Source organism: Pan troglodytes, chromosome 16 (assembly GCF_028858775.2).
Source record: "Pan troglodytes isolate AG18354 chromosome 16, NHGRI_mPanTro3-v2.0_pri, whole genome shotgun sequence".
In the NCBI taxonomy this organism is placed as follows: Eukaryota; Metazoa; Chordata; class Mammalia; order Primates; family Hominidae; genus Pan; species Pan troglodytes.
Window position 1 is genome coordinate 12,695,827 of NC_072414.2, and position 27,228 is coordinate 12,723,054.

Sequence of the window (27,228 nt, forward strand, 5' to 3'; positions counted from 1 at the left end):
CTCCTTTCTTTGTGCCAACATCTTTGGGTTTCTGGTTAAAGTTTTCAGCAGCTGCATGCAGTTCCATTTTTCTTACCAAGTAAGAGACATAGCTTCATGAAAACAAAGGCAGAACGCTTGTGACCAGAAAACTCCCAGTCCTCTCCCTGCATAGGAAAACTGGACTTCTCCGGAAGGCTCCAGCTCCTGGGCAAATCTCTAGGGCCACTTAATTGGGCTATCCCCCACCTTTGTTTCTGGTTTTGAAGGGACCAAAGTTGGGAATCGTTTCTCAGTCTCTACACATGGAGCCCTTCTTTGGTGGGAAAGTCTTAACATATACCAGGATTCTCACTGACCTTTCAGAGCCTTCAAGAATCCTGAGCTGCTTTGGCTTCTGTTCCTGGAAGAGAGGCCACTGAACTGCTCTGGAGCTGGAGTTCAAGTTCAAATATTCATCGCTGTTACTAAGCCTTTACATAGCATGTGATTTCTTTCTGGCAGGCTCATGGTCACCTAGGTTTGCTTATATGTAGATGGAGGGTCTGCATCCTTATTCAGGTAACACCCTCAGTCTTTCATGCTGAGATTGGCCATTTTATTTGTAACTCACTGTACAATCCATTTGCTCTTCCAGTGTCCCTTAGAAGGATGCAGAGTGTTCTGTAGAATGCCATAGAGACCTGGGTTTAGGGAAAATATTTGACCAAATGTCCACCAACTCACATGAGTATCTCCCCACAACTTGTACAGTGCTAGTCTCTGGGTATATAGTAAATGAAACCGTGCCTGAGCAGATGTTACAAACACCCTCCACTGTGAGACTGCAGGGCTGCTTTATTCAAGCAACAGTGTGCTCTAATAAGGTCAGAGTTGAGAGAAACAAGTTTTCATTCCAGCTTTCTCAAAAACTCCCTTTGTGACTTTAGACACAATAATAATAACACTACCTAAGTAGTGAACACCTCTGTGCCAAGAAATATCATGGTCATTGCCTGAGTTGTAATTCTCACAGTAGTCCTACAGGATAGCTGCTATTACTGCTTATTATGCAGATGGACAACCTGAGGCTCAGATGGAGTTAAGTGGCTTAATTGGTAGCAATCGAGCCAGGATTTGAACCCAGGGCTGCCTGATCACCAAATAAAATTGTATTCAACATGATGCACTTAACTTTTCTGGCCTCATTTCTCTCACCTGTAAAAATGCAGGTTTCAGATGTTTGTAATATTTTACCTGTGGTTGAAAGAGTTACCAGCCCTCCCTTGATGACCCATGGTAAGACCCATGAGCCTTTGAATATAATTATAGAAAACATTTGGAGAGGGATAGAGAGAGACGAGATCATGGCTCCTTTGATAACGTCAAATTTTCAGTGCACTAAGCTATACATAGTGCAGTTTTCTAGCTTCCCTTTCACAAACGGTGTTGAAGAAAGTAAATTAAGCAACTCAGCTATCACTGGGAATGCAGTAGAAGTAATCAAGTCCAGTGCTGGAAGATAGTTGCCATGATATTCCAACATGGACACCAGGATCACAGTCGATGACTATGCCCTCCCTTGAAAATGGCGGCTTGCCTCTCTTTCTGTAAGCAAATGTCATGTCATAACAGTATTAAACAATTACAAGTAATGTCCCCATCTGCTTCTACGCTGCCTTCAAAATATTATTTCAGATCTGCCAAAATAAATTGCAAACTCATTAACAAGAAAGCAGGGTGGGGGGTGCATTCATCCCTGCCTTCCTGAGTAGTCTGTTCACCCAAAGACAAAAGGATGACCAGCTTTCATCAGGGATATTCAAAGACACAGTCACCCTGCCATGCAGCCAGAGGCTGGCAAAGGTCCAATCCGCTTTTTAAGAAGCTTGTTGGATGAGCTCTGTAAACATACAACCACAAAGGAAAGGCACAGCCAGTGTGAGGGAGGCTGATAAGATGGGCATCTTGTTTGCTTCAAGGTTAGAATGCAACTTGTCTATCAAAATGTGGTTATCTGACCTCCACAATGCTGCAGTCCAGTTAAATACTGCAAATATTCATCCACCATTTACTATGGATAAAACAATAATGTGCTGTGGGGAATCCAATTACACAGACACACACACACCCAAGAAAGTGCACACACACGTGTGCACACACACTGCTCCTGCTGCCTCAGAGCTTCCAGGCCGGCAAGGAGTAAGTGCAAACATTAGTAGGTAAGTCTGCTACCAGGAAGAATATGATAAGTAGATCCAACAGGGTACAACACAGTATGATAGGAGCAAACAAGGTTGAGATGAGTTCTGACTCCCTTTCACTTATAAAACTGATTATGGAATAGTTTATGAAAGACTCGCCTGGATGAATCTCATATTTTCCAAGTGTTTTCTATCCCAGTGATTGGAACTTTTATTCATCTATACCATTGTCCAAAAAGAAGGAACAGGAGATTTTCCTAAGACCATCCTCTGTCTTATCCCTCATATCCCAAACATCACCAAGCCCTGTCCACTTTTACCTACTCAGTTTCTCTCCACTTGCTCTATTTTCTCCATAAGCACTAGCAATACCTTGGTTACATGACATTCTGAGAAACTTCTTTGTGATGTGTGCTTTCATCTCACAGAGTTGAATATTTCTTTTGATTGAGCAGTTTGTAAACAGTCGTTTAGTAGCATCTGCAAAGGGATATTTGTGAGACCATTGTGGCCAATGGGGCAATAGGAAATATCTTCACATAAAAACTAGACAGAAACTTTCTGGGAAACTTCTTTGTGATATGTGCTTTCATCTCACAGAGTTGAACCTTTCTTTTGATTGAGCAGTTTGGAAACAGTCTTTTTGTAGTATCTGCAAATGGATATTTGGAGCACTTTGAGGCCTATGGTGAAAAAGGAAGTATCTTTACTTAAAAACTAGACAGAAGCATTCTGAGAAACTTCTTTGTGATGTGTGCATTCATCTCACAGAGTTGAAGCTTTCTTTTGATTGAGCAGTTTTGAAACACTCTTTTTGTAGAATCTGCAAGTGGATAATTGGAGTGCTTTGAGGCCTATGGTGGAAAAGGAAATATCTTCACGTAAAAACTAGACAGAAGCATTCTGAGAAACTTCTTTGTGATGTGTGCATTCATCTCACAGAGTTGAACCTTTCTTTTGATTGAGAAGTTTTGAAACACTCTTTTTGCAGAAACCGCGAGTGGATATTTGGAGTGCTTTGAGGCCTATGGTGGAAAAGGGAATATCTTCACATAAAAACTAGACAGAAGCATTCTGAGAAACTTCTTTGTGATGTGTGCATTCATCTCACAGAATTGAACATTTCTTTTGATTGAGCAGTTTGGAAACCGTCGTTTTGTAGAATCTGCAAAGGGATATTTGTTAGCCCATTGAGGCCTAAGGGGAAATAGGAAATATCTTCCCATGAAAACTAGACAGAAACTTTCTGAGAAACTTCTTTGTAATGTGTGCTTTCTTCTCGCAGAGTTGAAACTTTCTTTTCATTGAGCAGTTCGGAAACCGTCTTTTTGTAGAATCTGCAAGTGGATATTTGGAACCCTTTGAGGCCTATGCTGAAAAAAGAAATATCTTCACTACATGATGCCCACCAGCAGCAGCAGCCGGGACAACCAGCACCCTGTGGAATTCCATACGGTGCATAGAATACATCCTCCCTTCAGTCGGCTTGGGTCAACTTAGGTCATGGGCCACCTGGCTGATAGCAGTTTCCACAGAAATGCTTCAAGATGGTAGAATAATCCAAATCTCTTTGCATGGGGCATGGTGTGGCTATCTGAGAAAATCCTGGCTTTTATAGGAAGGAGAAAGAAGAATGCTTCTTGAGGGGAAGAAACCAACAGGAATGTGCCTCAGGGAAATGTCACCAGAGGAGAGTGAGCTGTAATGAGTATTTTGGCAGATGATTTCTTGTGGTTCTTGTGTTCCTTGGCCCTGCACAGAGCTACCATTTACTCATTTGACAAATATTTGAGTGGTAGACTCCAGGGTTCAATAGTGATCAAAAATGCACAGAATTTCTTCCCTAGTGGAGCTTAGAATCTAACAGAAAGAGCTGACATTAGTCACAAAATTATGTAATAAGGGAAAGTGCAGCAGACCCAGGTGTGCTGCAAGAGCCTGTGAAGGCGGACTGACCCCAAGACAGAAGCAGGAAAGGATGCCTCCAGGAAGCAGCAATTGAGCCAAAATCAGGGAGAAAACTAGGCAAAGACACAGTATTCAGGAGGAGGTAGAAGCTGGCCCATGAGGACGGTGGTGTGGAGAGGTGAACCAATACCCAGGTCCTTGGATTTATTGTTGAGCTGCTGAATGAACCAGGGCTGGCTCTTGCCCAACCTCTGCACTTCTTGTTTTGCAAGGTTATAAATTTTTTTATTTAAAAGCTAGTATGAGTTGGGATCTGTTGCTTTTCTGAGACCCCATCCTGTGAGGTAGACAGGGGGCCTCACTGTACTCTGGGGAACTAAAGATGGAGAAGGGTTTTAGAGTGCCTGGAGAAGAGGCCCTTTAATAGATCATTTAAGAAGAGGGTGCTACTGCTAGACTGCCCAGATTCCCTTTCTGTCTTTGTGACCTTGGACTCTCTGTGTCTGTTTTCCAATCTGAAAAACGGAATAATGATAGTATCTGCCTCTGCCTGCAAGACCCTGACCTATCAGACCAACTACCTTTTCACTAGAACTCTCTTCTTGCACTGTACCCCAACTGGACCACTCATTAAAACTTAAAATGGGCATATTTTCCTTTTCTAGATTTTGCTCAAGACATTTCCCTCATCAAAATTAAATTTGGTCCATCTCCCCCTATTGGAATTAAACCCATTCTCCAGAAATCAGTTCAAATTTTATCACCAGAAAGCCTCTCTCCATTACCCCCACCTTCTTTTATTCTTTGGGCCATTTCTGCTATCATTTCTGTTTTTCTTTTTTGCTACATATTGGTGTAGGTATATATGATCTCCACTTCCACTCGAATGTGAGGTTACTGTGGGCAGTCCCTATGGGTATAGTCATATCCCAAGAGTCCTGGGCAGAGGGTTTCCCTCTTTCACCCAGGCTGGAGTGCAGTGGTGCAACCAGAGCTTACTGCAGCCTCAACCTCCTGGGGTCAAATGATCGTCTCAGCCTTTCCAGTAGCTGGTACTAAAAGCGGGCACCACCATGCTTGGCTAATTTTCATATTTTTCATAGAGACGGGGTTCCACCACGTGGCCTTGCTTGGTCTGAAAGTTCTGAGCTCAAGCAATCCACCTGCCTTAGCCTCTCAACATCCTGGAATGACAGCATGAGTTGCCACACCTGGCTGCATGCCGAATACTTTAGAGTTGTTTATGCCTGGCACTTCCAGGGCATGCAGAACTATGGTGGCATTAACCGACACATTAACCAACTGCCTCGCTTACTTTTCTTTTGACTCAGTTTATAAATTTTCTTAATTTAAATTTTAATTTCAACATGTATACATCTTTGAAATAAATAAAATAATCTCTTTGAATGTTTGACGTAACATAGAAGAAATTGACAAATGGACATCTTTACTTCATTTTCTGTCTCAAAATGTGGTACAAATACCCTCCCCTAAAGTGATCCCAATTATTACATAGCCATCTTGCTGTGGCTAATGTAGAATGTTTTTGCAGTATCACATGCACGAAGGGCATATCCAAAAAACATTTGAGTGAAGATAATACTAGATTCCAGAAAGTATCTAGACACTTAAGAGCAGGTGGTGATGATGTTAATTAATAATAACAATGTTGAGGGGCTGGCTTTTGCCCTTCCCTACTAAGCATAAAGAGCATATAAACTCAGCAAATTTGCTCTTATTTTCTTCATTATTTGGTTTTTGAATCAGTAAATGCTTTCCACAGGGGTCATCTTGTTAGTCATCTTGTCATTTTGCTGTGTCCCATCTTCGTCCTTGCAATTTTTCCTTTTTCCCATTTTGGCATGTATTGAGAGGAGTGTTATGCTGATGAAATGCCCTGTCCTGAATTGCTATCTGATTAGAACTTCCCTCAATTTTTAAAATGCTTCTTGACATGGTTTGGATTTGTGCACCCCCCACCCCCAATCTCATGTGGAATTGTAATTGTCAGTGTTGGAGGAGGGGCTTGCTGGAAGGTGACTGGATCATAGAGGTGGTTTCTAATGGTTAAGCCTCATCCACCTCGTGCTGTCTGATGATAAAGTTCTCCTGAGATCTGCTTGTTTAAAAAGTGTGTAGCACCTCCCCTGACTCTTTTCAGCCATGTGAATATGTGCTTGCTTCCTTTTCACCTTCTGCCATGATTGTAAGTTTCCTGAGGCCTCCCTATAAGCATAAGTCTGTACAGCCCACAGAACTGTGAGCCAATTCAATCCCTTTTCTTTTTGAATTACCCACTCTCATGTATATCTTTATAGCAGTGTGAGAACAGATTAATACACTCCTCCTCAGAAAGCATTCAATTTAGCTGTGTCTAAAGTATGCCAGGTGTCCTAGGGTGTTATCTTAGCCAATAATTCTTCCTCTTCAGCAAGATCTATTTGCCTGTGACAGCTTGACCTACATTTCCTACCATACTTGTCAGTAACAAGTAGCCCATAACATCTGAATGGACTTCATTGAAATCACAGAGGTTCTTTAGTTCTTTACTTTATTAGCAGGCATTAGGGAAGCACATCAACTTTCTAATTTAATAAGGTGCCTGTTGCTTTGAAAAACTGCTCAAAAGAAGATAGGAGAGGCTTACTTAAAGATATCACTATAGGCATGGCATGCTGGTTCACACCTGTAATCCTAGCACTTTGGGAGGCTGAGGAGAGAGGATCACTTGAGACCAGAAGGTCAATACCAGCCTAGGTGACATGGCAAAGTCCCATCTCTACAAAAGAAAACAAAATACAAAAAAAATTTAGGCATGGTGGCATGTGTTGCATTCCCAGTTACTCAGGAGACTGAGGTGGGAGAATCACTGAGCCCAGGGAGGTTGAGGCTGCAGTGAGCCATGATCATGCTGCTGCATTCCAATCAGGGTGACAGAGCAGGAGCCTGTCTCAAAAAAAATGTTATCACTGTACTATCTATAACTATTCTTAATTGGAATAACTAGGTTTTTTTCAACAGTGGAAACTCAAAACAGACAAAATTGTTGTACCTCAAGGTGCGTTGTCATAGTCATTTAGTTCCTTTGCTTGTAACTGCCCAATAAATGGATGAGGACTCACTTCACCCATAAATAAGAAAGGTGAACAGCACATGGGGCCTGTAGATGCCTTTTGCAGGGCCCTCTTTTCCTCTTCCTAAAGTTGCAATTTGAGTATTTCTCTAGATGGGCACATCATAGAAACTGTCATCCTAGATCAGAGCCTGGGGAGAGAGATACAGGTGTCATGCTTACATCTGCAGAGTGGGAACAAACCCAGAAAAATCAAGATGATTAAGCAGAGAGCTTCCATACTGGAGATAAACCAGCTGTGTAAAAAATCATGCTTATTGAACAAAAAAGCATTGCACCATCAAAATAACTGCTTTAACTAAGAAGTAAAGGAACTGATGCCCCAGCAGAGCACAGAGAGCCACAGAGACAGGAGCTGCATTTCAAACAAGGTCATTGCTGTTGTCCCCACCCTGAGTTAAGTATCTCTGCTTCACCCTTCCTTACCAAAGTTCTGCTTGATCATCCTTTTGTTTTGTTTTCTTTTTTCTGTACTTCACTTCTTTGAGAAAATATAAACCAAAACCTTACATAAAACAGGAATTGAGCTTTTGACAATGTTAGCTCTTGAAACAACCGAACAAAAAGTTTCTATTATTTCTCATCTCTGTGCTACCCAGTACAGTAGCCAATAGCCACAGATGACTATTAAAATTAAAATTAATTCAAATAAAACAAAATTTACAATTTAGTTGGTCAGTTGTACTAGCCACATTTCAGTTACTCAATAGCCACATGTGGCTATTGGCTACTAAACTGGCCAGCACAAATGTAGAACATTTTCATCATCATAGTTCTCTAGGCCATGGAAAAATTACTGAACTCAATTTCCAGTGTGCACATTTATTTGCGTACCTAGGAGCTTTTTGACCCTGTGTTGAGATGCCTAACCAGCTTCCTGATTGACCTTCTGATATTTCTGCAAATGTGGACTAAGAGGCCAGGATTCCTCAAGGCCCAGGTGACTCAGGTTATTCCAAAATTATATTTGGACTACCAGTCCTCTGCTTGATTTGGGATGCAAAAGGGGACTTCTCTCCCTAATCACTAAAGTAGCTTTTCAGTGTCCCCCTCTCATCACGGTAAGAGTCTCATTTCTTGAGACTCATTTCTTTCCATGACTTATGTTTTGGAGAGAGTGGATTCAGACAGAAGAGCTGGCTCTGTGCTGGTTTTCCAGGGGTCAGCCCTTTTGTCAGTGACGAGTCTGCCTCTCTACATGATGTACATTGTGTCCCACTACTGGTAATAGTATCTCAGCAATTGATTGACTGTTAGTTTATTTTCAAAGCTCAATATTCACAATAATCTAAAAGACATCCACATAACCACGAGGACAGACAGGCTCTCATAACCTGCAAAGGACAAGGTGCAAATTTCTTCTTTCCATCCCAGCAACAAATCGACAACTCAGCCAGCACTAAAAGTTGGGGTAAAAATTAATTAAAAGAAAAATGTATCAAGGATAGATAAAAGAACAAAAAAGCTATTGCAGCTGTCTTCTCCATGACAGAGGCCTGTGATCTGAATTTTAATGTTTTCATCTACTTTCTACTTTTATGTTTCTTTTATTATTTTTTTCACTGTCTCTTATTTGTAGATACAAATTTTTAATATTTAAAAGCTATTTTAAATACAATCTTTAAAAGGAGAAACATTCTTTTTTTTTTTGCACAAAATACTGAAGGTGAGATCCACTGATTGCAATGCAATGGGACAATATATCTGGAAGCAATTTTATCCAGAAAAATCAATAGCTTTAAAACAATTCACAACCTTGGACCTAATACCTCTACTTCTAGGAAGCTGGCCTATGAAGGTTTCTGCTGAAGGATGTTTATCACAGTATTATTTATAATGTGAAAAAGCCAAAGAGGAGACCTAAAATGTTTCAAAGATGAAAATGGTTTGATAAAATCATTTTTTTTTTGAGACAAGTTCTCAGTCTTGCCCAGGCTGGGGTGCAGTGGTGCAATCTCGGCTTACCACAACCTCCACCTCCCAGATTCAAGCACTTCTCCTGCCTCAGCCTCCCAAGCAGCTGGGAATACAGGCACACCCCACCATGCCTGGCTATTTTTTTGCATTTTAGTAGAGATGGGGTTTCACCGTGTTGGCTAGGCTGGTGTCAAACTCCTGAGCTCAGGCAATCCACCTTCCTCAGATTCCCAAAATGCTGGGATTACAGGTGTGAGCCACCGTGCCTGGCGATAAACAACATATTTAAACTCTAAAATGTTATGCAAGCATTCCAGGCATGCTTTGGAAAAACTATTAATCCCACAAAAGATGTTTATGTTATTATATAGACTAACAGACCAAGATTCTCCAGGACACTTACTTTGTTAAGTGTCTGAAGTAAAATGCAATGCTGTATATAAAATGTGACCTGAAGTCAGGTCCCAGTCTTTTCATCTGGAAAATTCTGTTAATTATACTGCCCTTCCCCTTTATAGGTTTTCTGTAGGAGTTAAAATACACTTTTTCAATTGCTTAACATAATGTTCAACACTGGTAGGGGAGCTATAAATGTCAGCTATTGTCCTATGTGCCAAAAAAAAAAAAACCCACACAGACAGACACACACACACACAAAGACACACATGGAGGGAGAGGAAGTAAAGATTAGAAAGCAGCACATAGTGTATCGGTAGGCAATGGGACCACTAGTGATTTTCATATTCTTTTTTATTTTCTTCTTTATACTGCTTACATTTCCAGTGTTATATAATGAGCATGTATTACTTCTGTAATCAGAAGAAGGTGGTATAAACCTGACCTTAATATAATAAAACAAAATTACTGGCCAGGCACAGTGTCTCATGCCTGTAATCCTAGCACTTTGGAAGGCTGAGACTGGTAAATCTCTTGAGCTCAAGAATTTGAGACCAGCCTGAGCTCAGTGAGACAGTGAGACCTCGTCTCTGGAAAAAATACAAAAATTAGCCAATGATAGTGGTGTACACCTGTAGTCCTAAGTTACCTGGGAAGCTGAGGTGGGAGGGTGGCTTGAGCCCAGGAAGTGGCTGCAGTGAGCTGTGACTGCACCACTGCACTCCAGCCTGGGTGAAAAAGCCAGACCCAGTCTCATACAAAAATAAAAACAAACAAAAAAGTTATTACTTAAATCTCACATGCTATCTTGGAGCCATCTCAGTGTTGAGGGAGTCAAGAGACTGGAGAGACCAATGGGTGAGACAGGAGGATTTTATTAAAGTGACCACTTGCCCAGTGGATTTGCATCCAAAAGGCTGAGCCCGGAAAAAAGATGGGGCCTGGTTTTTAAGCATGCAGCTTTGCAAAACTTACAGGGCAGGCTTAGCAAGCTTACAGAAGCAGAACAAAGGCAGTTAATCCAACAGTGACAAGTGTATGACTCAAACATGTCTGGTGACCTCTGCTGGGCCACCCAGCAGGCTCTCAGCAGATGGCAACTATTTTAGGCTTGCACAGGCATGTCTTGTGACCTTCTCAGGGTCACACCGATGGAAAACAGGAACTTAAAAAATCCTTATAAACTTACAGAAATAGTTACAAAAATAGTTATGAGAGCAGAGCAAAGAAATATTGGCCTGGGAAAGAATCTCAAATGGGGAAGCTGATAAGAACTTGTTTTTCTCATCCCTGTTCCTGGAGTCCATTCCTTCTGGGCTCTTCCTGGCCTTGTATATAAAGTTATCTCAGTCCTAGCAGGGCCTTGGACTGAGTCAGCCTGGAACAGGCCAGAACTTAGGTTTTTCTCCTTTTAATTTCTGCTTTAGTAGGCCAAGGTTCTGATTGTCACTGCTGAGAAAGTAAGGTGTGTTCAGGCTGCCCATGGTTCTGGGCTCCCCCGCGTCTCTGAGGAGGGCTATCCCCTCCATCACAGAGAATATCAGGACACTAGCCTGTTCCTAGTTATACTTACACACTCCTCTCATGTTGTCTGTGGAGTGGATGCTGCAGGGAGGGTGACATCCTAGTTAGTCCTAAGAGCCAGACTGCCTGAAGCTCACTGTAACAAGTCCTGCCTTGAGGAAGAAGGAAGTTTGCCTCTGTGAACCTCCCACCTGGGCCGAAGGGAAGCCACTCTCTCTGCTGCCTCTCCCCAACCTTTGCCTTCTGTGCTCCTAGTGAACCTCTCACCCCCTGCCTACAGGCCTGGAATCTCAAGACCATGATGACCTCTCATCACTCCTGAATCCAGAGCTTTCCCTTTACAAAGGGGAAACTGAGACCTGGAGCAGGGCTGATGTTCAGCCAGTGCACAAGGGAATGGCTGAATTGGTGGTAAAATACTGAAATAGTTCCAGTGTGGATGGAAAGGGGCCACTGCCCTGAGCATCTCTACTGCCCACCTCATCCCTTCCTCCAGGACCCTGGGTCAGCACCAGGAGTGTCAAAGTGGCCAGGATTGGCCGGAGCCCATGCTAATGGCTCTGCCAGCTCTTCTCCCCACCAGAGAGGGCAGGGGGATTCAGGCACTGTAGAGGTAGCATTGTGACCGTGTCTGCAGTAGTCAATCCTTGTGTGCCACAGTCCCTGACTTTGTTGATAAGGGCATCAGCCTACATCCCTCTGGTACTCAGTGATAAGCATCTAAAATCTTAAAGAAAAAATTTAAAAAGCTTTCAAAATATACGACTTAACATATGAGGCTGCATAAATATCTTCTTAGCAGTTGTCCCACTGGTGCTTCTGGTTCTGCCTCCCCAGAAAGTGGATGACCGGGCCACCCTCCACCACTGCCCTGTAAGGCCATGGGACACAGAGGCCACCAGTTCTTTTCATGTGGTCATCCCCTGTTAGATGGGAGAAAATACACCTGCCTCATTTTTGTAACTTCTGTGTGAACATTCCACAGCAGAGCTTCACTAAATGTGTGATGAAGAATTGAATGAATGAATGAATATGAGAGAAAATGAATAAATGGTTCAGATCCTGGGCTGGAAGGCTGTGTATGAAGATGGTGGGTAGAGGAGGGTCTGTTTTTCTTGCCTTTAAGTCACTAATTGTCACTTTGGGGCAGGAGCACAGGCTTTGAATGCAGACCGACTGGACTTTAATTCTGGCTTTACTAGTTGTGATTGTGTGACCTTGTGCAAGTTACTTAAACCCTCTGTGCCTGTTTCTTTATCTGTAAAATGGAGATAATAAGATGTCAAAGGACTGTGGTAAGAATTAAATGCTTTAAAAAAATCACAGTTTGTATTAAGTCCTCAATAGATTGGGTTTAGCATCATGAGTGCATGTGTTTCTGGAGCAATGCTCATCTTGGGCTGGATGGTGCCTACACAGAGAAAGACTCTGGCCCCTTCTCATCCACATGTATCTGTCTTATGCTTGGTTCCCATTCCCAGATCCTTGGAAGATCCATATTGCTGAAACGGTGAAGGGTGATGGGCACCTCAGGACAACTAAGCTGCTCCCCAAACATCTTCCCCCTCCCAAACTCTCCTGTGGTCTTTAGCATTTAACAGGAATCTCTGGACACTCCAAGGGGTGATCCTCTCATGGAAGACCAGTGGGGAGGAGGCTGTGGGAAAGGTCAGGCACTGTGCACTTCCCTGACAGCTGCAAATCGTTGTTTCCAAGCCCACTGGTCACTACAAAGAAGGCAAGTTATATGACCTAATAATGTGATTCTTTGGTGCCTCAGTCCACACTGGCACTTTAATACTCCTAGAGTGGATTGCATGGTGGTCTATCAAAAGATATGTCTACCTGGAACATGTGAATGTGCCTTTATTTGGAAAACAATCTGCAGATGTAATTAAATCCAGCACCTTGAGATGATTAGGATGGGCCCTAAATCCAATGACAAGTATCCTTATAAGAAAAGCGGCAGGTAGGGCACAGTGGCTCACACATATAATCCCACCACTGAGAGAGGTCAAGGTGAGGGGATCACTTGAACTCCAGGCTTTCAAGATCTGCCTGGGCAACATGGTGAGACCCTGTCTCTCCAAAATGTATATAAAATGTAATAGCCAGGCATGATGGCACCCGCCTGTAGTCCCAGCTACCAGCTACTCGGGAGGCTGAGATGAGAGGGTAGCTTGAATCTGGGAGGTTGAGGCTTCAGTAAGCTGTGTTCATGACGCTGCTCTCCAGCCTGGGGGGCCTCTCCAGCCTGGGGGGCCCCTGGCCCCTCCACAACCTGCGCTAGAAGAGCTGGGCCCTGGCTCTGGCACCATGCAGCCTCTGAGGTGAGGCTGAGAGCCAGTTTCTGCCCTCCTGCAGCTGGGGACCAACACCCCTGACTTAGGCGTCGTGGAGTCTTCTGGCCCAAGGGTCCGCGCTGCTGGTGGCGCTGGCAGGGTCAGAATTTGCCACAGCTGCTGCTGCACGCCTTGTGCAGGTTACCACTGCAGTTGAATCTACAGCAGAGGCAGGCAGGGCTGGTCCCAGACAGCCTGGGGGTCGCTGAGTGGACGGCCCTTTCACCCTAGAGTCAGCTCTTTCTTGTAGGTGCCCAGATCAGGGTGTGCAGGGGCTGGGCACAGGGCAGCCGCCAGGAAATGGCTGAGCTGCCGGTTCCCGCCCTCCTGAAGCTGGGGCCGGACCACCTGAATTGGCCGCTGGGCGGCGCCTGGCCCTGGAGTGTGCCTGGCTGGCGTGAAAGCCTGGTCTGGGGTTGCCATCAAGGCTGCTCCCCCGCCATGTGCAGGTGGCTGCTGCAGCTGAGCCCATGACAGAGGCTGGCAAGGCGTTTCCCAGGCAGCCTCAGGGTCATTGAGTGGACCACTATCCCACCCTAGGGTCAGCTGTTCCTTTGCCTGAGCCCAGAGTTCCGGGTCGCGGGCACTGGGAACTGTGCAGCCATGGAGACTGGGCCGAGGGCAAAGGTTTCTGCCCTGCTGCAGCTGCGGGGCTGACTGCCTGAACTAGGCGCTGAGGCTGCGTTGTCCCCGGTGTCAGGGCTGTGGTGCAGGCAAAGTGCCGGGTTGCTCTGCTGCTGTCGTGCCCTTGTACAGGTGGCAGCTGCAGCTGAGCTCTCAGTAGAGGTCGGCAGGGTTGGTCCCAGAAAGCCTTAGGATCGCGGTGTGCACCACCCTCCCAGCCTAGGGTGCACTCTTCCTTGGCACGCGCCCAGAGCTCGGGGTTTCGGGCGCTGGGCCCTGTGCAGCTGCCCAGAATAGGCTGTGCGGCTGGTTCCCGCCCTGGCAAGGCATCCAGCCATGGAATCTGCACTGCTGTTGGGGGCAGGCAAGGTCGGGGGATGGAGGTGTGGTTTCCACCATTGCTAACGGGCGCCACCTGGCCCCGTGCAGCTGGTAGCTGCAGCTGGTGGCTGCAGCTGGTAGCTGCAGCTGAGAGCATGGCAGAGGCTGGCAGGGCTGGTCCCAGACACCCTGAGGGTCGCTGAGTGCACCGCCTTACCACCCTAGAGTCTCCTGTTCCTTAGACTGCTCCCAGGACGTGGTGTGCGAGCGCTAGACACTGAGCAGCCTCCAGGATGGGGCTGAGCGGCCGATTCCCGCCTTGCTGCAGCTACAGTCTGAATTAGGCGCCGCCGCATTATCTGGCCCTGGGGTTCGTGCTACTGGTGGCATGGACAGAGATGGGGGCTGCCACAGCTGCTATGGGGCTGAGCAGCCGATTCCCGCCCTCTCGCAGCTATGGGACCGGCCACCTGACTTAGATGCCTTGGAGGCGTCTGGCCCTGGGGTCTTTGCTGCTTGTGTCTGAGGGCAGGGTCAGGGCTGCCACTGCTACTGCCATGCACCATGCACAGGCGCCAGCTGCAGCTGAGCCCAAGGCAGATGCTGGCAGGGCTGGTGTGAGGCTGCCCAGGGGTGGGTGAGTGCACCGCCTTTCCACCCTAGGGTCCGTTATCCCTAGACCAGCGCCCAGATTGCGGGGTCGTGGGCGTTGGACACTGTGCAGCCATGAGGATCTGGTTGGGCGGAGATTCCCGCCCTCCTGCGGCTGAGAGGCCAACCTCCTAACGCGCTGCAGTGACCTCTGGCTCTACGGTCCGCGCTCCTGCTGGAGCTGGCAGAGACCAGAGCTGCCACCGCTGCTGCTTCCAGGAGTGTGCAGGTGGCAGCTGCCGCTGAGCCCGCGGCGGAGGATGGCAGGGCTTGTTCCAGAAGGCTTGAGGGTCCCCGAGTGCACCGCCCTCCCACCGTAAGGTCCAGTCTTCCTTGTCCGCGCCCAGAGAGTGGGATTACAGGCGCTAAGCACAGTGCAAGCGCTGGGTTGGGGCTGAGCTGCAGGTTTCCTCCCTCTGGCTGCTGGGGGGCCGACCGCCTGAGTTAGGGGACGCGGCGGCTTTTGGTCATGGGGTCTGCACTGCCGGTGGCTTGCACAGGGTCGGGGGCTGCCACAGCTGCTATAGTTCACCGTGTGCACGTGGCAGCCGTCCCTGAGCCCACCGCTGAGGCTGCAGGGCTGGTCCGGTCCCAGATGGCCTGAGGGTCATTTGCCCGCGCCCAGAGCACCGGGTGGCGGGAGCTGGGCACTGTGCAGCCTCCAGGAATCCGCTGAAGGGCGGGTTGCAGCTCTCCTGCAGCTGTGGGCCGACTGCCTGACTTTGGCCACTAGGTGGCCTCTGGCTCTAGGGTTTCGGGGCCGCTGGTGTCGGCGGGCAGAGTCCGGGTTTGCCACCGCTGCCCACAGGCTCACCATGGCCTGACTAAATGCTCGCACTGCTCATACATCCACTTTTAAAAATTGGGTTGAACATGAGAACATAATCATTCATATTTTATCCATTCGCATGTATTCAATAACATCCTTTCGCTGTTCTTGTCTCTGCAGCCTTTTTCTTTAAAGAATGAATGTTTCCATGTTTTATATCCACAGAATTTCTGGTTTTTCCTGTTGGAGCCCAAGGAGCAAGGGCAGAATGAGGAACATGATGTTTCTTACCTACAGTTACTCATGACGTCTCCATCCAGGACTGAGGGGGGCATCCTTCTCCATCTAGGACTGGGGGCATCCTTCTCCATCCAGTATTGGGGGTCTTCCTCCTCCATCCAGGACTTGGGGGTCATCCTCCTCCATCCAGGACCTGAGGGGTGTCCTTTTCTGCGCTTCCTTGGATGGCAGTCTTTCCCTTCATGTTTATAGTGACTTACCATTAAATCACTGTGCCGTTTTTTCCTAAAATATATGGGGTGTGTTTTTTGTTCTCACTTCTGTTAGTCCTTTGGTCCCTAGCTCCAGTTTTTTTGTAATTTCTTTTGCAACCTAATATGAGTCCCATTTAGTAAGTATTACATATACTAGGAAATGCTGTATATTCAGCATTTGTTGTGATTTTAAAATCTTTTATAAACACATAACATTTTTGTCTATTTCCCATTTAAATTCAGAAGTATGAGTTCCAGCGTCCCTCTCTAGACCTGCTCTTCCTGTTAGTTTCTTTGTATGTCCTGGAGGCGAGGCCAGCGTTGGACTTGACGTTGCTTCACCTACTCGGTTCTATGGTCCCTCCATGTGCAGTGTCTCTCCTGCTGTTCATTATTTCTTCCTTAAATTTTATTTGAACTAAAATTAATTTTGTGGTAGCAGCTTGCTTTCTGTGAATATTTACTTAAAATTTTTATTCCCATTATTTTTCTTTCTTTAATTTGAAAGTGCTGCTTTGTTACTGATATTTTGTATTTTAATATATGAGGTTAATCCTTCTATGTTTGGTAGGAAAAAGTGATATATTTGAACTTATTTCTAGCATTTGATTTTGGATTTTGTATCCCAAAGCTTTATCCTCAATTCTCTTTTCCTTTTTTCAGATTTCTTTTCTTTTCTTTTTTTGGGGGGGTGGGGGATGGAGTTTTGCTCTTATTGCCTAGGCTGGAGTGCAATGGGGTGATCTCGGCTCACCACAACCTCTGCCTCTCAGGTTCACGCGATTCTTCTGCCATAGCCTCCGAGTAGCTGGGATTACAAGCATGTGCCGCCACACCTGGCTAATTTTGTATTTTTGGTACAGACAGAATTTCTCGAACTCCCGACCTCAGGTGATCCACCCACCTTGGTCTCCCAAAGTGCTGGGATTACAGGCATAAGCCACCGCGCCCGGACTTCCAGATTTATTTTCAATCAGCATTTCATTTTCCACTTCCTTCCTATGCTGACTTTTAGGTTTTCCAGGCTATTTACCTTTAGTGTCAAAAATTATTTTGGGAACTTTTGAGTTGTCAACCAATATTGTAAGCATATTGGATATTGCTGTTTTTCTCCCAGTGCTCTGGTTATAATCTCTCCTATTAATACCCGGTAGCCTTATTGTCGTAGTTATTTTTTTCTATTAATTTCTGAGATATAAGAATTAGAATTGTCAAATTGTGGATTTATGCATTTATCCTTTTAATTCAATAACTTTTGCTTTGTGTATTTTGTTATTTTTCTTAGGTGCATACATGCTTATGCTTATTAGGTTTTCTAAGCAAATGGACTTATTGCATAAAACATCCTTCTTTATCCCTGTTGATGCTTGTCTTTCTTGTAGTCTGTCTTATCTGCCATTAATACACTGGCTGCAGTTTTTGATAACAAAGATTTGCATGGTGTATATTTGTCCATCTTTTCAGTTTGAATCTATTTGTATCTTTACCTCATAAGTGTATTTCGTTTTAAAAGCTGATATTGAGGTTTCCTTTTTACCTACTTTGACAGTCTCTGTTCTGCCTTCCTGGTCTTCTTCTGGATTATTGTAGTTTTCATTTGTTTGTTTGTTTGTTTTATGGGGTTTTCTTTTTTTTTTAGTATGGATTTTGTATCTTGTGTTTTTCTTAACTATGACTCTTTGTTTCATTTATTTATTTTTAGTGAGTTCTTTAGAAATTAAAATAAAAATACTTAAAGTATATTAAATATCATAACACTGTATATAAAATATAAAAACCTTACCTTACCCTCCTCCCTTCTCTCATCTTTTGTGCCATGTTGTCATAGATTTTTCTTCTGCACATGTTGTAATTCCTGGAGGATGTCATTAAAACAGCAGTTTCCCCTCCACATGTTTACTATTTTTGGCACACTTTCATCTTTTCTGAGAACTAGAATTTCCAATTGTTATCATTTTTCTTCAAGCTGAACAGCTTTCTTTTGCATTTATTGTGGTTTGGGTGTGATGGCAACACATTCTCTCAGACTTTCTTTAATTGAAAATGTACTTTTCTCAACTTCAGTTCTGAATGCTGCTTCAGCAGGTTCAGAATTCTAGGGACACCTTTGACTTTGAACAGCGTGAAGTCTCTGCTCAGCAGTGCTCTAGTCACCATCTAACATATTATTATATCCAGTTGTGTCAAATCTGTCATCGGCCATAGAACCCTTTAACAGGTGCTTCTTGTTGCTTCAGTTCTAAGTATTTCATAGTCTTCAGAGATATGGAGAAGTAGCAGTGCTAGTAACAGTACCAGTAAAACCAGGATAAGCCCTAAAATAATTAAGCCATCGCATGCACACACATGAACGTTTGACTTCAGCTAAAATGCTTTCAAGTGTACTATTTTATCTTTACACAAGGTTATAATACAAATTAAAAATTTAAAAATATTTCCACTTTATATATGTGAAAACTGCAGCTCAAAGAATTTAAAAGACATGATTGAAATCCCATAACTAGGTAAAGATGGTCAAGTCTGGAGCCCACATGTCTCGGTCCCCCCACACCCTGTTACGGAGAGTGCGAGGCTTCACCAGGAAGCTCTTTTGGCTCAAGGATTAGCTCTGGGGAAGTGCAGCAGGCAGGCCTGCTTTGCATCCTTTTACCGGCAGAAATCCTACGTTTGTTTCAAGTTTCTAGTTCTTTTTGTTTTGTTTTGTTTCTTACCAGCATGGCTCTGGGAGTTATTTACACAATTTAATTTTAAAAGAGACAGTCCCCATCACTAAGGTTCCTTGGAAACTTATCATGCAAAAATAATAATAATAATAAATGCTGGTCGATGGGAAACTTCTGCAAAATTGTTTTTTATATATATAATTGTAACTAAATAAATATGTGTATTATAGTAATAATTTATTACTGTAATTTTCTTGCCAGATTTGAAGGCAATTTTTTAAAGCTCTCCACATGTGGTTTACTGTGGACCAAACACTGGCAGCTTCAGGCTTACAATCTGCTGACAAACCCTTCTTAGTTCCTTCAATTGAAGAATGTGAGCATGCACTGCTCATGTGCCTCGCAAGCACGCAAACCACTCAGGAGAAGGACAGTGGCCACTCAGGTCATCAGGTGAACTTGTGACGGGGCCATCAAGAGGCTGCACGTGAGCTCCAGAACATGAAATTCCCACTATCAACCTATTTTCCATTTCCACCCAATGCCCCGCCCCTGCTCCAAATCAAGGTCTCCGCCTCTTAGAAATGCTTGATTTTCAGTATTGCTAAACAGGGATCAAAGAAAACAAACTGAACAAAGAAACAAATAAAGCCTTTAACACCGTGAGCAAAGACACAGCACCTACGCCTTCCCCGGGCCCCGCAACAGCTCCAGAGCTGCACAGCTGCTCCCAGAGCCTGAGCATGGACCTGAGCTCTGGCTCATGGATCTCACCAATGCATTTCTTCCCTCTGCGTCAAAAAAGCATCCAGAAATTGGATTCATTTACTTGGGACATAAAATAATGTATACCTACAGTTTTGTCCCAGAACTGTGTAAACCAGCATGCTGTCTGCCATAATACAGTCCTCCCCCTGCATCAGGAGCACAGATAGGGGAAACCGGCGGTGCTGGAGGCCTGGGAGTCACAGGTGCTTGGAGGGGAGAGAAAAGCACCACAGAGAGCCAGGCCTTGCCTACAAATCACATTTTTAGGGGTCTAGTGGTCTGTGCAGGCTGGGAGATGATCTCTAAAGGAAAGGCAAGAAATATTGCCCCACATCTCCCACCACCAAACAGAAAGTGCAGGTGGTCAGCCCCAGGGCTCACCTGCCCTTTGCCAGGGTCATGAGCTAGGCCCAGGCTGCGCGCTCCACAAAACCATCAAGGGGACTGCCTGCCAGGCTGGGACAACTGCACCAGGCCCTGACATCCTGGGAAGAACAGGGTTGCATTTAACAGAAACAACTAAACCTGCAGGGATGAGCTTGCCTTTCCCCGGGGCCACGGGATGGTTTATAGAAAGTTCTGCCCATCAGGACGAGACCTCACATGACACCATCAGAGGAACTGGTACCATGCCACAGAGGGAGGAAGACGGCACATGCCATAGGTCCGCTGGTCACAGCACACACACGCTCCTGGGAACTTCAGAGCCAGCAGTGTGGCTCAGGTGCCAGGTCAGGATGTGGGAGGACACAGTGTCTGGGTGAATCTGTCACCTTTGCTAGCTGCCTTGTCCCACCAGGTAGAAGATGTGGCAATGGGAGCACAGCAGTAGGAAGCCCAGTGTCCCCCAACCTTCCACCTCACACCCAGGACCTCTGAGGTGCATCTATATCCTGCACATCTAGGCTCTGAAAAGCAGGAGGTCCTGGTTTCCAGAGCTGTGGGGCTTCTAGACAGGACAGAGCCAGGTTCTCTGAAAAAAACAAGCTCTGGGTGCTGCTTTGTTCTCAGGCTGCTCCTCCATGGGACCTGCGGGCAGAAAGATGTGTACCACCTGGACCATGGTGTCAGCAGGAGCAGGGCTGTGCTGCCTGGGGAAGAAGTGGCTCTACGCAAGCGCCTCTCAGTACACAGCATTTGATGGTACCTGGACAAGTGCGGGAGCCCTAGACCAAGGACTCAGTGGTGAGCAAGACTCAGGACCCCTTAGGGGCGAGGGCCTGGATTACACCACCAGGGGGTCACCTGGACCCTCAGCAGAAGGTGAAGGGGTGATCATTACCTTTACGACCCTGAAATGGGTGGCAGCCACAGGACACAGGGTTGATTGAACCCACCTTGTGTAACTATTGCCCAGGAAAAGGCCCAGAATTTAATAAAGACGAGGCCCCTGGCAGTGCAGTGTTGGATGGGGCGCACCCCCTGGGGCACCCCTGACCCTCCCCCAGGGCCTTGGCTGTGAGCTTTGATTATAGACACACGTATGCCATGGCCCCTTCAGACTGCTCCCTTCACCTTTGAAAAACCAGACAGGATGCTTCTGTTCCTGGAAACATGAATGCCCTTCATGTGTTTTTTTCTTTGACTAGAAACTCAACTTCAACCAAAATATAGACTCCCACACAATAATAATGGGAGTCTTTAACACCCCACTGTGAACATTAGGCAGATCAATGAGTCAGAAAGTTAACAAGGATATCCAGGAATTGAACTCAGCTCTGCACCAAGCAGACCTAATAGACATCTACAGAACTCTCCACCAAAATCAACAGAATATACATTTTTTTCAGCACCACACCACACCTATTCCAAAACTGACCACATAGTTGGAAGTAAAGCACTCCTCAGCAAATGTAAAAGAAGAGAAACTATAACAAACTGTCTCTCAGACCACAGTGCAATCAAATTAGAACTCAAGATTAAGAAACTCACTCAAAACCGCTCAACTACATGGAAACCGAACAACCTGCTCCTCAATGACTACTGGGCACATAACGAAACGAAGACAGAAATAAAGATGTTCTTTGAAACCAATGAGAACAAAGACACAACATACCAGAATCTCTGGGACACATTTAAAGCAGTGTGTAGAGGGAAATTTATAGCACTAAATGCCCACAAGAGAAAGCAGGAAAGATCTAAAATTGACACCCTAACATCACAATTAAAAGAACTAGAGAAGCAAGAGCAAACACATTCAAAAGCTAGCAGAAGGCAAGAAATAAGTAAGATCAGAGCAGAACTGAAGGAAATAGAGACACAAAAAACCCTTCAAAAAAATCAATGATTCCAGGAGCTGGTTTTTTGAAAAGGTCAACAATATTGATAGACCGCTAGCAAGACTAATAAGGAAGAAAAGAGAGAAGAATCAAATAGATGCAATAAAAATAGAAAAGGGGATATCACCACCGATCCCACAGAAATACCAGCTATCATCAGAGAATACTATAAGCACCTCTACGCAAATAAACTAGAAAATCTGGAAGAAATGGATAAATTCCTTGACACATACACCCTCCCAAGACTAAACCAGGAAGAAGTTGAATCTCTGAATAGACCGATAACAGGCTCTGAAATTGAGGCAATAATTAATAGCCTCTCCCTGGGAATGGGCGGGCCTGCGTCCAGTCCACAGGGCCCCTCGTGGGCCCTGACGCAGGATGGAGTTGAGGTGGGGGCAGCGCTGGACCCCAGGGCCCCTGCCTGCCTCCTGGGGAGCCCGGTGACCCAGGCAGCCCTGGTGAGGCTGTGGGTGTCTGGGCCATAGCGAGGCCCCCGGGCTCCCACAGGACAGATGCGGACAGTGAGGCCGGGGAGGCCCTGCTGCCCTCCGGACTGTCCCTCCAGACCCCAGCTTTCTGTGGTTCTCTGGACCCCCTCTGCAGAGGGGCAGGGGAGCACACCCTGGATCCTGAGACGCCAAACTTGAGGAACCCCAGAGCTCTAGCGAGGCTGCTTCCTTTGCGGATGGTGAAACTGAGGTCCAGAGGAGGGCAGGGGCAGGTCCCGGGTACTCCCTAGGCAAAGGGAGCCGATCTCGGGGAGGGGGTCACAGGGAGCGTCCCTGCGACTTCTAGGGCCCGAAAGCTGGGGAGGATGAGAGACCAGGGGTCTTTCGTCGTCCCCTGGGGCTGGGCAGAGGCTCAGCCTGTTTTGCCACCCAAGGCTGCTTCTGGCAAGTCCGAGGCGCGTCCCTTTAAGAGGGGGTGGAGCTTCCCGCCCTGTCCGGGAGGGAGGTGGGGGGTCAGCCCCCCGCCCGGCCAGCCGCCCCGTCCGGGAGGTGAGGGGCGCTTCTGCCCGGCCGCCCCTACTGGGAAGTGAGGAGCTCCTCTGCCTGGCCACCACCCCATCTGGGAGGTGTACTCAACAGCTCATTGAGAACGGGCCATGAAGACAATGGCGGTTTTGTGGAACAGAAATGGGGGAAAGGTGGGGAAAAGATTGAGAAATCGGATGGTTGCTGTGTCTGTGTAGAAAGAGGTAGACATGGGAGACTTTTCATTTTGTTCTGTACTAAGAAAAATTCTTCTGCCTTGGGATCCTGTTGATCTGTGACCTTACCCCCAACCCTGTGCTCTCTGAAACATGTGCTGTATCCACTCAGGGTTGAATGGATTAAGGGCGGTGCAAGATGTGCTTTGTTGAACAGATGCTTGAAGGCAGCATGTTCGTTAAGAGTCGTCACCACTCCTTAATCTCAGGTGCCCAGGGACACAGGCGCTGCGGGGGGCCGCAGGGTCCTCTGCCTGGGAAGACCAGAGAACTTTGTTCACTTGTTTGTCTGCTGACCTTCCCTCCACTGTTGTCCTGTGACCCTGCCAAATCCCCCTCTGCGAGAAACACCCAAGAATGATCAATAAAAAAGAAAAAAAAAAAAAAAAAAGAGGGGGTGGAGCTTCAACCTGGCACGAGGGATGCTGCCAGCGTGCGTGTCCCTACGGAAGCCGAGACTGCACTTCCTTCGAGGCCCCTGCAGCAGCAGCAGCGGCGTGGTCAGAGCGAGCTTCGGAGAAGCAGTGGTGGGTTCCATGTGATGGTGGAGTAGGAGGCAGGTCTCCGCGGTAAGTGGCGGGGGCGCGGACCCCACCGGGAACCCTCCCGGCTCCTTCCCTGCCTCTCCCTGTTTTCGTGCTTTCACTTCTTCGTGGGCATCTGGGCCCGAGTCCTCCGCGTGGGGGCGGTTGTGGGGTCCTGGCTACTGCAGCGTCCGCACCCCGACCGGGAAGGCTATGCCAATGACCGACCCGCGTCCAGCGTATAGGAGCGCCCTGGCCCACAGCTGGCGGTGAAACGCCGGACCTGGGTCCCTCCGAGCCTCAGGGGCCTCTGAGCTGGAGTCTAGGATTATTTTTGATGCCTCAGCACCTTTCAAAAGAGACCTCTCTAGAGCAGGGGACATCTGTAGTTTCAGTTCTTTGAGGAGTTTCCAGCTATTTAGCTGTTTTCCATGGTGTGTACCCTAATTTTCATTTCCACCTACAGTGTATGAGTTTCCCTTTCTCCAAAACCACACCCGCATTCCTATTATTTTTGGTTTGGGGTTTGTTTTGTTTTTGTTTTGAGACGGAGTCTTGCTCTGTCTTCCAGGCTGGAGTGCAGTGGCGCCATCTCGGCAGACTGCAACCTCTGCCTGGTTTTAAGCAAGTCTCCTGTCTCGGCCTCCGGAGTAGCTGGGACTACAGGCGCCGCCACCATGCCCAGCTAATTTTTGTATTTTTAGTAGAGATGGGGTTTCACGATATTGGTCAGGCTGGTCTCAAACTCCTGACCTCAGGTGATCCACCTGCCTCGGCCTCGCAAAGTGCAGAGATTACAGGCATGAGACACCATTCCCAGCCCCTCTTATTTTTTTTATAAAAAAATCTAGGAATATTCAATAAGTGTGAGATTATCTGTGTGTGGTTTTCAATTACAGTTTTCTAATGAATAGTTTATTTTGAGGACCTTATCTCTTATTTGTTGTTCGATTTTATGGCTGTGCAGAATTGTCTGTTCAGGTTCTTTGCAAAATATTAGATTGGATGCTTTTGCTACTTTGTAGTGTTTTTTGTGTACATGTTAGATGACAACTCCTCGTGAATTACATGATTGCCTGAAATTTTTGCCTAATCTATAGGATGCTTTTTAATTTGGAAAGTAGTTTTCTTTGATGTGCAGAAACTTTTCATGTTGACATAGTCCCATATATTTATTTTTGCGTTTCATGCATGTAATTTTTGTCACCCACATAAGAAAATATGTATCAGTGACAAAGCATTTAATTGTCAATGAGGTTTTTCTTCTAGGGTGTTTGTTTATTTTCCTCTTTGCAAAGGTGAGCAGAGATTCAAGTGACCCAAAATATATGCTCGTCCTGTGTTTTAGTTAAAAACATTTTGTGGTTTATGGTCTTTTGTTTTGCCTTCAATTTGGGGGAGGGGGTGTTCATTTTCATACATCGTGTAAAATAAGGTCCTATTTCTCGCTTCTGCATCTGAATATCATTTTTCTCAAAGGTATTCATTCTCTGCCTTCCACATTGCAGTGTTCTTTATCAAAGTCAGTTGACTGTGTCCATATTTGTGTTGATCATGTTTTTGTTCTCCCTGTTTTTGTCCATAGTTTATGCAAGTATCATATATCAGCTGTATAACTACAACTTGGCAGTGTAGTTTGATATTGAGGATTGTGGGTCTTCACTTTGTATTTCTGAGGATTCCTTTAGGTATTCATTGCTTTTGTGGTTCCCTGTGATTTTTAGCAATACCTATTTATTTCTATTAACTTTTTTTCACAACATAAAGGTCCATAATTAGGGGTACATTTTCATACATATAGATTGGGTAATGATCAAATCAGGGTACTTAGGATCTCTATTTGCTCGTCCAGGCATTTTTTTTTTTCTTTTTTGTGGGGAGAACATTCAAAATTCTCCCTTCTTGCTCTAGAAAAATATGATATTGTTAACTCCAGTCACCAGGCTGAGGAGGAGAACTTCAGATTTATTCCTTTAATGTTAAGATAACTTTGTTTCCATAATCAATCCTTCCCCATTCCCCCTCTATCTCCCAAACTCTGGTAACCAATATTGTGCTTTCTACTTCATTAAGATAAACATCTTAAGATTTCACATGAGTGGTATCATGCAGTGTTCGTCTTTCTAGGCCTAGCTCATTACATTTAACATAATGTGTTCCAGGCTCATCTGTGTTGCTCTAAATGACACTGTTTCATTATTTTGATGGCTGGAGAATATTTCCTAGTGTATGTAGATGAGAGTTTCTTGATCTCTTTATCTGTGGATGAACAGGTAGGTTGAATTTATACCCAGTAATGGGACTGCTAGATGATATGGTATTTCTTTTTTTCCTATTCTTTGCAAGACCTCCAACTGTTTTTTATAGTGTTAATACTAATTTATGTTTCCACAAACAGTTCCCCTTTCTGGAAATTCATACCAGGAATTGTCTTTTTAAATATTTTGATCTTTTTGTAATGTTCATTCTATTGGAGTGAGATAAGATCTGAGTGTGGTTTTGATCTGCATTTTTCTCATGAGTAGTAATGTTAACCACGTTTTTGTAGACATTGGGTCAGTTTCCTGTCTTCTTTGGAAAAATATCTAATCCGGTTATTTGCCCAGTTTTTGTCTGGCAATTGTTCTGTTTTTTTTTTTTTTTTTGCCAGCTGGTAGTATGACTCGCTTGTACCTTTTCAAAAATAATCCCTTATCCCAAACTTGTAATTTTTAGTGTGCCTTTTTATTTTCTTTATTGTTTCCTTTGTTGGGCACAAACGCTTCAGCTTGACGTGGTCCCACATGTGCATAATTTCTTGGTGGCTGTGCTGTTGGTTACTAATCAAGAAAAAACAAAATCACAAATCACTACCAAAGCAGTTCATTGTCAATAATTTTTTCCCTTGTATTTTTGTTTACTTTTTGCGAACCCTGAGCATACATCCAAGTTGCCCTAAATATACGCACACCTGAGGTTGTCTTTATAGGAGCTTTATGGTTGCAAGTTTTGTGTATAATCTTTAATCATTTTGAGTTGATTATGGTGTATCTAGTACCATAAGAGTCCTGTATTATTCTTTTGCATATGGATATCTAGTTTTGGAAATCTTCCCCGTTGTGTCATTTTGGTGGTGTTTTGAAAAATGTGTTCATTCCATATCAATTTTTGTTTATTATTGAGCACATTCATTTTGCTCACTGGTCTGTGTTTCTCTGTGTACGCCAGTAACATATGGGTTTGTTAACTACAGATTTTCATTTAATTAGAACTCAGGGAATGTGACGCATCCCATATGGTTTGTATTTCTCAGAATAACTTTGGAAATTCAGGGTGTTTCACATTTCCACATAAATTTTGGCATTGTTTCTTTATATTTCTTAAAACACTATTTGTCATATACTAAATGTATACAATTAAAAGGTACAAGGAAGATTTTGATACGTGTATGTGTTGAGTAATGATAAAGTCAGGTTATTTAGCATCTCTTCATCTCATATAGTTATTATTTTTGAGTGGTAACAACATTCAGAATCTTTCCTTCTAGCTACTTTGAAACAT

General features: G+C 45.1%; 1 long non-coding RNA gene across 1 annotated transcript in view; it reads left to right on the top strand.

The window, feature by feature from the left end:
• Positions 1 to 22,015, top strand: part of LOC134808501 (uncharacterized) — a 42,686-nt gene extending 20,671 nt beyond the window's left edge. Inside the window, exon 5 of the long non-coding RNA XR_010151576.1 lies at positions 19,166 to 22,015. This is a non-coding gene — a long non-coding RNA (uncharacterized LOC134808501). The remainder of the gene's footprint in view (positions 1 to 19,165) is intronic.
• The last annotated feature ends 5,213 nt before the right edge of the window (positions 22,016 to 27,228 follow it).